At 41.0% G+C, this 15630-nt stretch overlaps 1 pseudogene; it reads left to right on the top strand.

Moving 5' to 3' along the window:
• The first annotated feature begins 1798 nt into the window (after positions 1 to 1798).
• On the top strand, positions 1799 to 2395 carry LOC149232304 (sucrose synthase 1 pseudogene; annotated as a pseudogene).
• The last annotated feature ends 13235 nt before the right edge of the window (positions 2396 to 15630 follow it).

The following is a 15630-nucleotide window of genomic DNA, read 5'->3' on the forward strand; positions in this document are numbered from 1 at the left end:
CTTGGAATCTATTGGTTATGCCTGCAAGCATCCATGTTTCCATTCCTCACCCTTTTCCATCATTTTTTCCACCTCATTGTGCTTATTTTATGAAAACTGTGTTTTCTACAGGAAGCTTACAAAAAAGCCAAATTGATCTCCGAAGAGGACCCGAAGGCTGGGAATATGTCCATGAGGCCTGCAAGCATCCATGTTTCCATCCCTCACCCTTCTCCATCATTTTTTCCATGTCATTGTGCTTCTTTCCTCAAAACTGTGTTTTCTACAAGAAGTTCTTGTAGAAATTAGAAGAAGTTAAAAATGGGTTGAAAAAAGTAGTTTGGCAAACATGGTAGCTTCCTCAAGGGTTCAGAAGTCCTCCTGCAATTTTCAAACTCCTCCTCCATCATCTCCATGCCTGCATCACAGCCCAAGCTCATTCTTTTTCACCATGCAAAAACTTGCAGAATGCTTTGAAGAAAAAATACATAGAACAAAATTTGTTTTTTCCATAACATGAAAACCGTGCATCCATTTGCAAAACCGTTTTATGGGGAATTGTACAAGGGTGATGGCAACATGCCTGAGTAGTTTCAGCCAATTCCAGTTCACAGTTTCCAAGAAATCTGCCTCCATCACCGTCAGCCAGTTTTGCATTTTCTCCATATCCGTGCGTCTATTTCAAAACCTGTTTCATGGGGAGATGCATATGGGTGATAGTAACCTACCCAAGAAGTTTCAGCTGATTCCAATTCACAGTTTCTGAGAAATTGATCTCTAAAATCTTTAGCCATTTTCCATTTTTCTCGAAAGTTGTGCATCCATTAATCTCAATTTTGTTATGGGAGGTGCATCGTGATGATAGGAACATGCTCAGCAAGTTTCAGATCGATCCGATCTATTGTTCGGGAGCAATGGCGAAAACAAGTTTTGGTCCTGTGAAAATTCAGCAGCAGCAGCTTGAGGGTGCAGATCTGAATGTGGAAATGAACGCCTGCAGCTTAGATCTGGCTAGAGGATACCTGCACAAGCAAAATAACCACACATCAGATAGCAAAGAGCTTACAGCACAAAGGAGCCATCATGCAACCATCGAAACAGATGCATGCAGCAGCAAAAAGCACCTCATAGAAACCATTTGACTTCAGGTACGTGACTAAAACTTGTTCCTCTATTGCATGAATCTAATCTAAGCACTGCATGAACGAATGAGATGGGCGGATTCATCCAGGAAGCTAGCCATATTCGATTGCACTCACCCAGGCAAAAGTCACGCAGCATGCATGTATAGTCATTCACGTGGAAGTTGAAAAACACGTGCAGTGGTGGACCTGTTGAACTCCAGCGCACAGGACATCAGATGATTAACAAATAGAAGAAGACATGCAGTTCATAACATCACTGCAGTTGGAAAAAGCCAGCGCACATGTTTTTGCCACCTCACCACAAATCACACAACAATTAAAGACGTCTCAGCTGAAACTCATGAACTGTTGTTCATGTGCACTTTCCACGTCCTCAATTGAGGTGTGCACAATCGGTTAACCTATAGTCCTCCATTGAGTTTTTCTATCTGTTTTCGAAATTCTACTGCGTATCAGGCTCGCTCAGAGGCGCAGGGGCACTCCACAGGCGTTTTTATAGGAAGACGTCCTACAGAAAAGTATAGCAAAGCCTTCCAGAGTAGAAAAGCCCGAGTTTTTCTTCATCAAATTTGGAGCCTGAAGAGAGATATGTAGCGCAAGGGAAGAAGATTTTGCAGCTTCATCATTTATTAGATGGACTAACAGAGGTATTGGGAGAGAATGATGAACTTCAAATGCTCAAAGATGGGCTATTTGGAGATGTGTTAAGGTCCACACAGGAGGCCATCATTCTTCCACCATGGATTGTTCTTGCAGTACGGCCAAGGCCTGGTGTGTGGGATTATGTCCGTGTCAATGTTGATGAACTTGCTGCTGAACAGCTTTCTGTGGCTGAATATTTGGAATTCAAGGAGCACCTTGTGGATGAAAGTGTCAAGGATAAATATGCATCGAAGCTAGACCTTGAGCCCTTCAATGAATCTTTTCCTCGCCCAACACGACCATCTTCCATTGGTAGTGGAGTTCAATTTCTCAATCAGCATTTGTCCTCAAGATTATTCCATGATAGAGAAAGCATGCAGCCCTTGCTGGATTTCCTTCGAGCACACAACTACAGAGGCCAGAAGCTGATGCTGAATGAGAGAATACAAAGTTTGTCCAAGGTATGCTCACTCCTGGTAAAGGCAGAGGAATATCTTAAAAAGTTCCCCAAGAATACACCACACAGAGAGTTTGAATACAAATTACAAGAAATGGGATTGGAAAAAGGATGGGGAGACAATGCAGAACATGTCTTAGATATGATTCATTTGCTCTTGGAGACTTTGTAGGCCCCTGATCCATCAACTTTAGAAACATTTCTAGGAAGGATTCATATGGTCTTTAATGTTGTGATTCTTTCACCTCAGGGTTATTTTGGCCAAGCAAATGTTTTAGGAATGCCAGATACTGGTGGATAGGTTGTGTATATACTTGATCAAGTTCATGCATTGGACAATGAAATGTTGTTGAGAACAAAACATCAAGGATTGGACATCAAACCTGAAATTATTGTGGTGACTCGGTTGATTCCTGAGGCCTATGGTACAACATGAAATCAACGAATTGAAAAAAGCCACAGGAAAAGCAAGAGGAAAAGCAAGAAAGAAAAAGAAGGAAGAAAGAGAGAAGAAAAAAAAACAAGTTTAATCCCTGGAAATTGTTGCAGGTTGCAGGAACACCATGCGGAAAGGGGGCCTCCCAATAGAAGCAGAAGGGTCCCTACCAAGTTCCCAGGAATCCTCACATCCATCACCTCCATGAACACTCATTTTTTCAAGGTTCGGACACAATCTAGTCATGGTTCAACCTTCTACAGGAAGCTACAGGACTTTCTACAAGAAGTTCTGTATTTCCACCAGAAACATCCTGTAGAGCCTTTGGGCAGGCCAGAATCGATTATGGAGAGGGATTTGAAGCTTGAAGTCTGTTGAGGAGGCATGCAACCACTCTTTTCTTCCATCCTCCACTTGTTTCTTCTGCTTTCACCACCATTGCCGCCATCTAATTGAATATACTTGCACAATCATACCAAAGCTGAGAATTCTCTAGGAAAAGGAGCAGGCAGTGGGAAGAAGCAAAGAGAAAAGCATGGTTTCATGATCGAGAAGAGGACATCACTTCAGAAACTTGGCATGACAGGGAGGCCACCAGGGCCATCAAAGATGAGGAGATAGATTAGTTTCTTAGAGGATGAGCAACACTTTCAGTAGGGGGTGATGATGAGCCCCAAAAATGGATAATTATTTGGGCTCATTCAACCTCCTAATTCGACTTAATCCACCATTCTCATTAGTTTATTGCATGTTTTTTATTATATTTATGCTAATAGAGTGAATTGGGTTAGTCATTATGCCAACAAGTCTAATGTGTGCTTTGTGTAGCCTTTTTGGTCATTTTGGAGACAAGATTGAAGGTTTTAATGAGCACTTGGCAGCCAAATTCGTGGGAGAACAAGGGAGAGGATTTGTAGGAAGGTGTCCCCTTCATTTATGGGCCCTTACCTCTAATTCTACACCATCAGCTCAGAGATCAAGGGCCACCAAATAAATTACCACAAGGGCAGCCAAACAAGTCAAGTAGAACTATTGTTAACTGCAAGTTTTGGGCAGCCGAGTCCCTAAAGTTTAGGAGGACTGTTGGGGTCCTCAATTTGTATAAATAAGAGGGCTTAGGGCCTCATTTTAGCTAGTCATTTTTTGTTAGCCAGTAGTTAGTCATTTTTGTATTCATTTTCTAGTCATTTTGTAGTTCGATTTTTAGGCAGTAGATTAGCTTTGCTTTTAGCCCGTTTTCAAGTTCTCCTTGTGGACAATTTTTGGAATGTAACATTTCTTTTGATCAACAAAGATGAATCCAGCCTTGCACCAGCTCTAAATCTCTCATAGGAGGCTGTAGCTCTTGGGGTTGGGCCCATATCAAGTGCCTGTACCTCCTTTGTTTACTTTCATGTGTCTTTGCTGCATTCTTAGAATAAAATCTGTTATTTAGATTTAAACCTTGTTTTATTATTTAGGTTGTTTTTGATGAGTAAAATAGCTTTTCATGCTCAGATTTAGTTGATAGGTTGTTAACAGAAAAAGCTTCAAGAAAAGGGCCAACAAACATCTGTGGTTTCACCTCTCCTTCAGTGGGATCAGGAGCTGTGACTAGGATGACTTTGCTGCCCACAAAAACACTGATTTTTCTTTGCCATACAATCACTAGTGTTTGATCTTCATGTGTAGAAGTTGGTTACAAGTTCAGACTTTCGTTTTCTTAGTTGCATGAGTTAAAATACATGGTTTCATTGCAGGTCACACTTCTGTTCATTCTCTCTACTGAGAGCTAGCAAATTAGGTCAACGTAACTAGGTCTTTGAATTTACAAGTCTTTGTTGGTTCAGATTGGAAAAACGGCTTACAGAGCACCTGTACCACTCCTTCATCTGCTTATTCTCCATCAGCACCATCCACTCCACCCTCTACTTAGAATCCTTACCTCACGTTTGCCACATTTGCTCACATAACCCTAGTTTTTGTACATCATTGTTTCAGCCTTCTTTTAGCCAACTTAGCTATCTACACCTTCTCACCACTCCATCCACCAGTCCCTGGGCCACTTCATACCCCTATCGTACCTCCATATCCATTCATGCATCTTCCCTCACTCACCCATCCTCCAAAATCCAATTTTTAAACATCCTGTAGAAATTTCTGAACATCGTGTAGAAATTCTTGAAACATCATGTAGAACCCCTACAGACTTCCTGTAGAAGCTCATGAATGAGGTTTCTTGATAGCCAAACTCTATGAAACTCTATAGAAGGGTGTTAGGGACCCCTTAGGCCCTCTCTGAACCTTCCTGACCTCTTCCAAGCATTTCCTCTCGCCAATCCACCTCTCCACAGTAAAAAACAATTAAATTGTATGCATGATAATTATGACACCTTATTCAAAAATACAAAAAGATGTTTTCTTCAGATAGTGATAACTTAGACACATGCATTTTACCTTCCTAGAAGTCAATGGCATCTCTTTCAGTAGCTTGCATCCTCTTTTTCGCATCAGTAGGGCTAGCTGGTAAAATTAGGGTTTGCTAGGGTTTGCATTTCCTTTTCGCTATCCAGTGTCTTTCTGCAAGTAAATTAGCCCCTTTGAGTTAGCTTTCATTCATCAGTTAAAAAGCTTCTTCTAAGAGCTCATAGAAGTTGGCTTAAGCTCCTAGCGGACTTGTGCCAGCTAACCAAGTGACAGTTGTGGCAAGAGCTAGTACTTGTGCATACAACACTGTCGCTTCCAAGTTTGTTACAAACTACGGGTTGATAAAATTAAAGAAGGGAGTCCCAGGAGTTGCAGCATTATTGCTACAATACTGGAGCCCACCATTTGGGAAGACCTCTTTGGTTTACCTAGGTCATATTGTTGGTCATGGTCAGTTAAAAATTGATCCTTCTAAAGTTGAAGCAATTGTAAATTGGCCTAAGCCTACTAGTGTAACCGAGGTTCGCAAATTTTTGGGTGCAGTACAGTATTGGAGGATATTTATTGCCAATTTTTATATTATTGCAACACCTTTACACACAATGACAAGTGTAAAGTAGGTCTTTCAATGGGGAGGAAAGAAATAGAAGTCCTTCGAAGCATTGAAAGAAAATATCACCACCGCACCGGTCTTGGCCTTACCAGATCTTTAGCAGCCATTCAAGATCAAGACAGACGCCAACGGATATGCCATGGGAGTTGTACTGATGTAGCAAAAGAAGTCGATATGTTACCATTCAGAGAAATTCTCTCAGGCTGTGATAAACTATCCCACTTATGACAAGTAGTTATATGCCTTGGTCTAGAGTGTGAAAAAGTTGAAATACTACCTGATTGGCAAGGAGACCATCATCCATATGGATCATCAGCCCTTGCAGTATCTTCAGTCACAAACCAAGTTGCAACAATCTCATCATTTTAGGTGGATGGGTTTTCTTCAACAGTTTCATCTGGTAATAAAGTATAAGAAGGGCATTAGCAACAAAGTGGCCGATATGCTATCTTGCCCTCCTATTTCTGCTTCTGTTATTTGTATAATGCTTCGTTATCTTTTGAAAGTTATGCTCAACAATATGCTAACAATGATGACTTTAAGGAGATTTATGCAAAACTAACCCATGGTTCACAGGTGGACAACTATCACTTGCAGGCGCAACTATTGTATCACCTTGGAAAATTGTGCATACCCACAAGGGAAAGGGTACATGTAATTCGGGAGGCCCACACCTCCCTTGTGTCTGGTCATTTTGGTGTTGAAAAAACTTTGTGTCATGTAGAAAGAATTTTTTCTTGGCCTCATATGAAGAACATTGTGACTCGCTATGTAAAGGGATGGGTGATGTGTTTTGCTTCAAAGCCCTCTAATAGAAAACTTGGGCTCTACACACCACTCCCTATTCCGAGTCGTCCATGGGACAATTTGTCAATGGATTTTGTAGGAGGTTTGCCTTTGTCTAGGAAAAGTCACAACTATTTGTATGTTGTCATTGATCGTTTTAGTAAGCTGTGTATTTTAATGCCTTGTAAAAAGCAGATCACTTCAAAGCTGACTGCTTATCTTTTCTTTCAGCATGTTTGGGTCCATTTTGGGTTACCCACATCGATTTTGTTAGATTGGGACTCTTTCTTTTTTGGAGAGTTTTGGACTAGCTTGTGGAAGATGATGGACACCAAGTTGAAAAGAAGCACGACATTTCATCCACAGACGGATGGACAGACAGAGGTTGTCAATCGCACTGTGGTACACTTGTTGCGAGGCTATTGTGGGAAACATCCTAAGTTGTGGGATGAGCATCTTCCATATGTGCAACATTCCTACAATCGAGTAGTGCACTCATCTACGCATCGTTCACCATTTGAGACATGTTTTAGCTACCTGCCCAAAGATCCTTTTGATATGGTCTTTGGAAGGGAATATGACTCCAGTGGACGTGATGACAGGGACAAAGTGCAACGGTTCATTCAGCGAATCTAGTTGATTCACCAAGCAGTACAGGAGCAGTTGGAGAAAAGTCAAGCCTAGTACAAGGCTCGACATGACAAACACCGAGTCGACCATCAATTTCAAGTGGGCGACAAAGTGTGGTTCCATATCAACAAGGACAGGATGAAGGGAGAAGGGAAGAAGTTGTGACCAATTCGGTATGGTCCATTCACCATCTTGGAGAAGATTGGAAACAATTCCTTTCGTCTTGATTTGCCAATATATGTGCAAATGTACTCCATAGTGAATGTGGAAAACTTAAAGCTTTATGAGCCACCATTGATTATGGACACCAAAGAGGTGGGATCAATTCCTACAGTTGATGATTTTGCACTAGAGTATCTCGATGAGTTTCCTGAAGATATCATCCTTGACAGAAGAACCAAGACTTCACGACGGGGAGATGTGGAATACCTTCGAGTTGGTTTCAAGGGGATGCACCCTAGCAAGGCAAAATGGCTGGAAAAAGAAAGAGTGAGGGAACAATTCCCTCACTTGCCAATTGACTGATAAATATTTTGGCAGTCCAAAAGCTCCTCAATGGGGAGGATTGATCCAGGTGGATCTCTAGACACCAGGGGCATGAAAAAGGCTCAAAATTCAAAGTGGCAGAAAGTCGATTAACTTGGCATCAGATTGAAGTGCTTCTTGCCCTAATTCCAACGATGTGAACAACACTCCAATCCGAGTCAGTATGAAGAGGATAGAGGCAATCAAAGTTGTGGGTTGACTTACCCATGTGGCAGGGTTAAGGAGGGCGCAATTTGGGAAGAACCCAGCACCAGAATCTGCCAGTTTTCTAGGTGAATTTGTGGGTCCGTTAATTTGTCTCCTAATGCCTAAGGTTCTGGAAAAACCCAAAAAGGGCTGGTGGTTATAATTTAAAATAAATAAATAAATAAATATTAAATGGGGCAGGAGGCCATGACCCCACCGCCCCCGGAACCACCAAACCAAAAATATATACTTTAAGTGGGGTGGGAAACCATGAACTCCCCACCCCGGAGCCACACAACAAACCAACGTGGGGTGGGCGGCCATGACCCCACCACCCGAGGAGCCGACAACAACTTATATTTAAATATAGTGGGCGGCACGAGCTGTCAACCCCGCTGCCCCTCCACCTCTCCAATGTAACGAAACTGTCCGTGGGGCAAAAGGGCGCGGGCCACCAAAACAGTGGACTCGTCGCCCCAATAGTTATAGCAAATGTTTATGGTGTTAAAATGGGGAGGGGCAAGATTTGTTCCCCCGACCCCTCCTCAACTATTTTCTAATGCTAACCAATGCGCCCAACCATTTTCTTGGTTGATCCACCCTCCAAACATTAAATGAACCTATTTGCTCAGTGCGCTAGGAGGTAGATCGATTGTAGGTGGCGGAACCATGAGCAGTGCAGAGAGGGGGCCGAAACCATGATCTGAGCAATTTCTCCACGGGGCTAGATTTTCACTTTGTCATATTTCGACAAATTTTATATGGTTTCAGCATTTTTCGATGCCACGAACTCAATGGTGTTGTCCATTTCTCCAAAAAATCTCTCCATTTTTCATCCATTTTCCAGAATAGAGGTATTAGACTCCTTTTTTGTGAATGATGATTGTACTCTTGTTTCTCATGCCACTTAATGAATGAAGGCCTACCCATTGATTGAGCAGGGCCCGGAGACATAGTCCAAATCGAATGAACTCCATTGTCAAGTCTCTTGTCTTCTTTCATGATTTTATGTGTTTCTCCTCTTCTCTCATGTGCGCATTAAATTTCTATGGTTAAGCTGCAATTTATGCATGTAATTCTTTAATACATCTAGAAGCAAAAAGATCTTGGATCAATCTCTGATCAAAGTCGCAGGATTTGAGAATGTTGGTAAGGAAGGTCCAGCTAATACGGTCATAGGCTTTGGATAAGTCTAACTTGATCATCATACCAGGGACTTTGAGATGTTTTAGGGAGTGAATTGCCTCCTAGGAAGTGATGAATCCATCCAGAATTTGATGACCCTCAACAAAACTTGTTTGTTCCAGGGAAATGAAGTTAGGGAGTAGGGGTTTGAGGTGCTTAACAATCACTTTTGCTATAATCTTATAGATAACATTACACAAGGATATCGATTTGAACCCTTAGGGATCCTCTGATTTGGCCATTTTATGAATTAAAAAAATAAACGTAGCATTCAAGCTTGGACATACCTTTTGGTTGCATCTAGACTCCTCCACCACTTCCAACACATCTTTTCCAATGAAGTTCCAAGCCGCTTGGAATAACTCTATTGTGAATCCGTCAGGGCTAGGGGCTTTATTCTTCGCCATTCCTTTAACCACCTCCTCCACTTCCTCCAAGGAGACCACCCTCATAAGGCCCAAGTTATGGTCCCTGGATACGAGGTGGGGAATTTTTTGAGTAATTCTTTGAATTGCCTCAGTCTTGTCATGAACTGGTTCTAAGAGAAGAAAGTGGAAATGGTTCACGACCAGGTCCTCCATTTCCCCATGTTGGACTATTCTGTTTCCATCCTCATCCTTTAAAGAGAAGATCCTATTGTGATGGAGGTGTTGGATCACTTCTTTGTTGAAGAAACATGTGTTTCTTTCCTAGTCTCTTAGCCAATTAACTCTAGATTTTTGTTTCCATAGGATATGTTCCTGTTTTCGTCGTTATTCCAATCGGTTGATGATCCTCCCTACTTCCTCCACTAGGTGTTCTACCTTGCCTTGTCTTATGATTTGTTGTTGGAGCTTTTCCATCTTGTTAATTACTTGATGCTAGTCTCGCGTAATGTGCCCAAACTCCTCCTAGTTCCATTTCTTAATATTTCTTTATATTTCCTTAATTTTCAATAGGAACGTATGCATATGGTTCCTTCCAAGTTCCTTGCTTTCCTTCCACCATTCTTCCACTTTCTGCATCAGCTTAGGATCTCTGAGCCAAAAGGACTCAAATCTAAAGGGACGGTTTTTGGGCCCTGTTTTCAGGTCAATCTCCAACTGAATTGGCCAGTGATCAGATCCCATACAAGGGAGGATGGATGCTTCCAGGAAGATGTCATGACTAACTACATACTCTGATACTAAAAAATGATCCAGTCGAGATGCAATCTGGTGTAGTCCCCCTCTTCTATTATTCCAGGTGTGGATTCCATTGTTGGACGACATGTCAACCAAGTGAAGCTCAGTGATTAGGTCTCTGAACCTTTCCATGTCTATGTCCTAACTTCTTATTCCCCCTTTTTTCTCCTCTAGGGAAGTAATTATATTGAAATCTCCCCCGACAATCCATAAGTTGTCTTGATAAGAGATCCATAAGTTGTCTCGATAATCTCTTCTAAGATTTTCTAGGTTTTGAAGGAAAACCCCTTTTTCTCCTGGAATATGAGGCCCATAGACTCCTGTTAGCAAGGCCCAATATCTATATCCAATATGTCTAAATCTCCAAGAGAGGATTCTGGGTCGACTTACCCAGTCTTCAAAAATGATTTCCGCCAGATTCCATAGGATAGCAAGTCTACCTGCACTACCCCTAGCATCCTGGGCTATGACCTCATAGTGCGGCTTGAAGGCCTTTATGATGTATTTGAGTTTGGATTTCAAGATCTTGGTTTCTTGGATCACCATGATGTTGGGCTTGTCTTTCTTGAGTCTCTCTTTCAAGCAACATTGTTTTCCTTTGCTGTTAAGGCCTCTAATATTCCAGGATGTAATTATCATTTGGACGATTTATTGAGTTGATGGAATACCGCTGACAGTGACACCACCCTTCCAGAGTTCACCAACACTTCTCCTATCATTTGAATGGTCTCATTTAAGTTTTTCCTTCCTCATTTCTTCCCTCCTTTCCCTAGGGGTCCATGGTCCCCCCCCTGATTGATTTGTGATCCCAGTTGTTCTGATTGAACTGATCCCCCTGTCCCCTATTTTTCTTTGTATTGTTGGAATGTTTCTTTGTAAAGTTTCTTCTGATCCTCCAGTATAAAATGCTCATCCAAATGCCTCCACTCACTCAACAACTTGCGTAAGACTTTCTCTTCATTTCTTATCTCTTCTCTTTGACTATCGATTTGCATGTTATCCTGTTCCATTAAATGTTCCTTGACCTCCTTTTCAGATATTTCCTTTTCAACCTTTCTTTTGGCACTATTTCCATCCTTTTGCTGTGTTGGTTGGTTTTCTAGACCTGTTGCTTCCATTTTCATTTCCCTGGACTCCTGCTCCTCTTGTAGGATGTCATACTGGTTGCTAATTTGCAGTCCTTTGCTTGGCCACGGTTGGGTCGAAGTATGGGGGTTATTTCGAGTTCGCCTCCTCCTCTGGACTTCCTGGAATCCCTCCTCATCTTATTGTGATTTCCTCGAATTATTAGCTTCTCATTGCTCCTGGGTCTCAGACTGGTTCAATGGGAATTCCTGGAACAAATGTCCATATTCATGGCATCTACGACATCTGAAGGGGATATGCTCGTAGTTAATGGGTTGTTGCCATACCTCCTCGTGGTATTCCAGTTCAATGGATTCTGGTAAGGGTTTTGTTATATTCATATAAACACAAATCCTTGTGTAAGATGTGTACCTTCCCCTTCTCGTGGAGTCTGCAACTTTCACAAAACTCCATGTGGAGTTACCGATACGTTCCAGGATGTCTAGATCCCAGAAGTCCACCGGGAGGCCAAAGAGGCGAACTGTTGACACCTAATCATAGGGATTAGGTGAACAATTGTAAATAGTGTAAATAAATAATAAGAGAAAATGGAGAGTCATCGGGAGATGAAACTCAACAGTCACTCCCTCATGTATATATCTATGAAAATCCTAAATGAATAAAAACAATCCCATTTGAGGAGTTATCTCCTGGCCTGACAGGGTATCAGATCCAACTCTATTTTTAGCATTCCTACCCTTGTAACTCCCTTTCTGCCTATTTTCCTATTCTGGCTATGTTCTGCCCATATTGCAAAACTGACACCTCTGACTGTATTGTGGTGCGATGAGTGCATATTTGGTGATATCGCATAGGTTAACAACAACGTTGGCTCCCAGCATCTCCAGAGGTATAACATGCTATTCATTTAAAACGCTTCCACTGCCATTGTGGTTCTGAGTCTCACTGTTTTCAATGCTGTTTTCAATTTTTTCATTATCGATGGCAGATAGCGTGCTATGGTCTCCAGTTACCTACGATATTGGTCTTGGCCTGCACTTCTATTAATGCTGCTCCAATTATTTCGAAAACTGCCCTCTCCGCGCCATCCTTTTTCCTTGCTTTCGCTATTCTCCGGGCATTCAAGACTGGACTGTTTCTTGGTTATTGTCTGTTTGTTGCCTCATACGCAACGTTCACATTTCTCACTGCTTGTTTGCAGCGCTCCCATACACAACACTCCCATACATACGTATCCCTCCCTCCAATATGTCGCGCTGCCAATATTCTTCTCTCCAATATCGCAATAGACTGTGTTGGATGCCCAGTATTTGTCCTGCGAGAGGTTCGAGGAGGAAAACGCACTCAGGCATCTCCATGTGGCTGCTGCTGGTGTTTTTTTCAAGTATTGTGCCATAATATGCTCCCTCTTTCCCATTGGGCTAGCTACTATAGACCGTAGTGAGACTGGTACCCGCGACCATTGATAGGCACTAGAAAGAGGTGAATGCATCGATTTGTCTAGACTAAAACTTCAGACATGCCAGAGTCGCAGGGTGGAGTATAAGCTCTATGCATTTTGGTTTTATGGGGTTTTGAACAGAACCTCTAAGCTACTTCTTCTTTGTTTTTGAATAGAGCAGATGGAGTCCTTTAAAGCCATGCTGGAAGATGAATTTTTACCAGAACTACATTTTTAATAGAACTACATTTTTACTGGTAATGTATTTTTTTACCAGAATTGCATTCTTGATTAGAATTGCACTTTTTTTCTTCAGAATATTGCTATTACAGTGCAGTTTTTTTCTTTAACAGGAGAAGTGAAAATATTTTATATATTGGCAATAGAAGTTTCCTAGGAAAACATATCAAATAGTCTTTTCATGATTCACATTCCAGAGCACACAGAAAACTTGAACTTATTCATTTAGATTTATGTGGTCCAATGCATGTTCCTTTTGCAAATGGAAATAAATATATGATGACATTTATTGATGACTACACCAAAATGTGTTGGGTTTATTTATTAAAGAACAAATCTGATGTTTTTCAAACATTCAAGAACTTTCATACATGGATTGAAAATGATGCACAATCTCATATTGGCTCTATTCGCATTGATAATAGAAAAGAATACACTTCAAATGAATTTGAAAACTATCTTCACCAACATGGGATCAAACATCAAACAACTATGCCTTATAATCCCCAACATAACAGAGTAGCTGAAAGAATGAATAGGACAATCTTAAATATGGTGCGCTCCATGATGTTTTTCAAGAATGTAAAATTGATGTTTTGGGCTGATGCAGTTCTATGTGTTGTATATGTAAAGAATAGATGTCCATCTAATGCTATTAGAAACAAGACTCCTTATGAAATGTGGTATGGGCACATTCCTTCGGTAAATCATCTCAGGGCCTTTGGTTCCACATGTTATGCCTTGATACCAAAGGTACGTAGAAACAAACTTGGTGCAAGGAGTCGTAAGTGTATCTTCTTGGGGTATTCAAACACCTCCAAAGCATACCGTCTTTATGATGAAGTCAATAAAAAGTTTGTTGTATCTAGAGATGTAATCTTTCTTGAATCATCCAAAGCTGACAATGTTGTTGAGTGGCAACTTGATCACTTGGATAGATTCACAAATGCAAAATCATTTCAAGAATTTGATATTCAGATTCCACAACTTGAAGGGGGGATTCCTATACTAGATAAACCTGTGGAATCTTCTTTTGAAGCACTCTCCCCCGCATGAAACTCCAACAACGGATGATAATTTGAGTGATGTGATTGAAAAAATTGGGAGACTCAATCTTTATTTTGTGCCAACTCAATCAATTGAGCAGTCTGGACCATCTCAGAAAGGTCCCGAAAAGTGGCTGACAAAGACACTTGAAAGTGTTCATCCTAATGAGGTTGGAAAGACAGGAACTAGAAATTCAATCCAGAAAAATGGAGGTGATGTAGATGACTTTGATTCACCTATTGATATGGATGTTTCTTATGATTGTGAATTGAATTTATCTATAGATTTTGAACCAAATTCCTTCAAAGAATCTACTTCTCATGATGAATGGAAAGAAGTGATGCAGAAGGAGTATGATGCCTTGATAAAGAATGCCACTTGGAAGTTGGTTGATCCTCCATTGGGAACCAAACCAATTGGCTACAAGTGGGTCTACAAGAACAAGTATAAAGCTGATGGCTCACTTGACAAGCACAAAACCAGGTTTGTGGCAAAATGTTTTGCACAAAAGGAAGGGGTCGATTATGAGGAGGATTTTTCCCCCACAACAAAATGGGCTACCATCCGGACACCCTTTGCCCTAGCAGCTCAGAATGGTTGGAAAGTCCATCAAATGGATGTAAAAACTGCTTTCTTGAATGGATATATAAAAGAGAATGTTTTTATGTCCCAGCCTGAAGGATTTGTTAGGAAAGTAAATGAACATAAAGTATGAAAACTTGTTGAATTCTTGTATGGCCTCAAACAAGCACCGCGAGCCTGGTAAGAAAACTAACTAAGCATATTCTGAAATTCAATTTCAAACATTATGATCTTGATGATGCAACTTTGTTTGTCAAGAAAGTTGGAAAAATAGTTGTATATCTTGTGGTATATGTAGATGACCTTTTGATGACAAGGAACAATGAGAGCTACATTGCATCCATAAAGAAGGAATTGAGGAAAGGTTTTGAAATGACTGATTTGGGCTATGTTCATTACTATCTTAGTATTGAAGTAACTCAACATCCGAAGTCCATATTCCTTTCTCAAAAGAAGTACATTGGAGATCTGTTGAACAGGTTTGGCATGGCTGAATGCAATCCTCTGACTACTCCAATGGAACAAAAATTAAAGCTCACATCCATTGAAGGAAAAGAATTTGAGGATGCAACAAAGTATAGACAACTTGTAGGAAGTCTCAACTACCTGACTACTACAAGACCAGACATTTCATTTGTTGTTGGAATCCTCTCCAGGTTTATGCAAAATCCTTGTGAGGGACATTGGTCTGCTGCAAAAAGAGTTCTAAAGTACTTGAAGGGAACTCAAGACTTTGGACTCAAGTATACACAGGTGGGTGACTTCAGCTTGATTGGATACTCTGATTTAGACTTTGATGGAGACAAAGAAACTGGGGCATATACTTCTGGTTATGCTATGAGTCATGGATCAGGATCTGTCTCCTGGAGATCACGCAAACAATTAGTTCTAGTAGATTCCACAACAGAGGTAGAATATGTGGCAACAGATGAGGAAACAAAAGAAATTGTGTGGCTTAGGGAAATTCAGGAATATTTAAAGGTAAAACAAGTACATTCGACTCCACTCATGATTAACAATACCTTGGAAATAAAGTTGGCCAAGAACCCAAAGTTCCATG

This window comes from Pinus tabuliformis, chromosome J (genome assembly GCF_031772625.1).
Source record: "Pinus tabuliformis cultivar Carrire ecotype Pingquan chromosome J, CPIR1, whole genome shotgun sequence".
NCBI lineage: Eukaryota > Viridiplantae > Streptophyta > Pinopsida > Pinales > Pinaceae > Pinus > Pinus tabuliformis.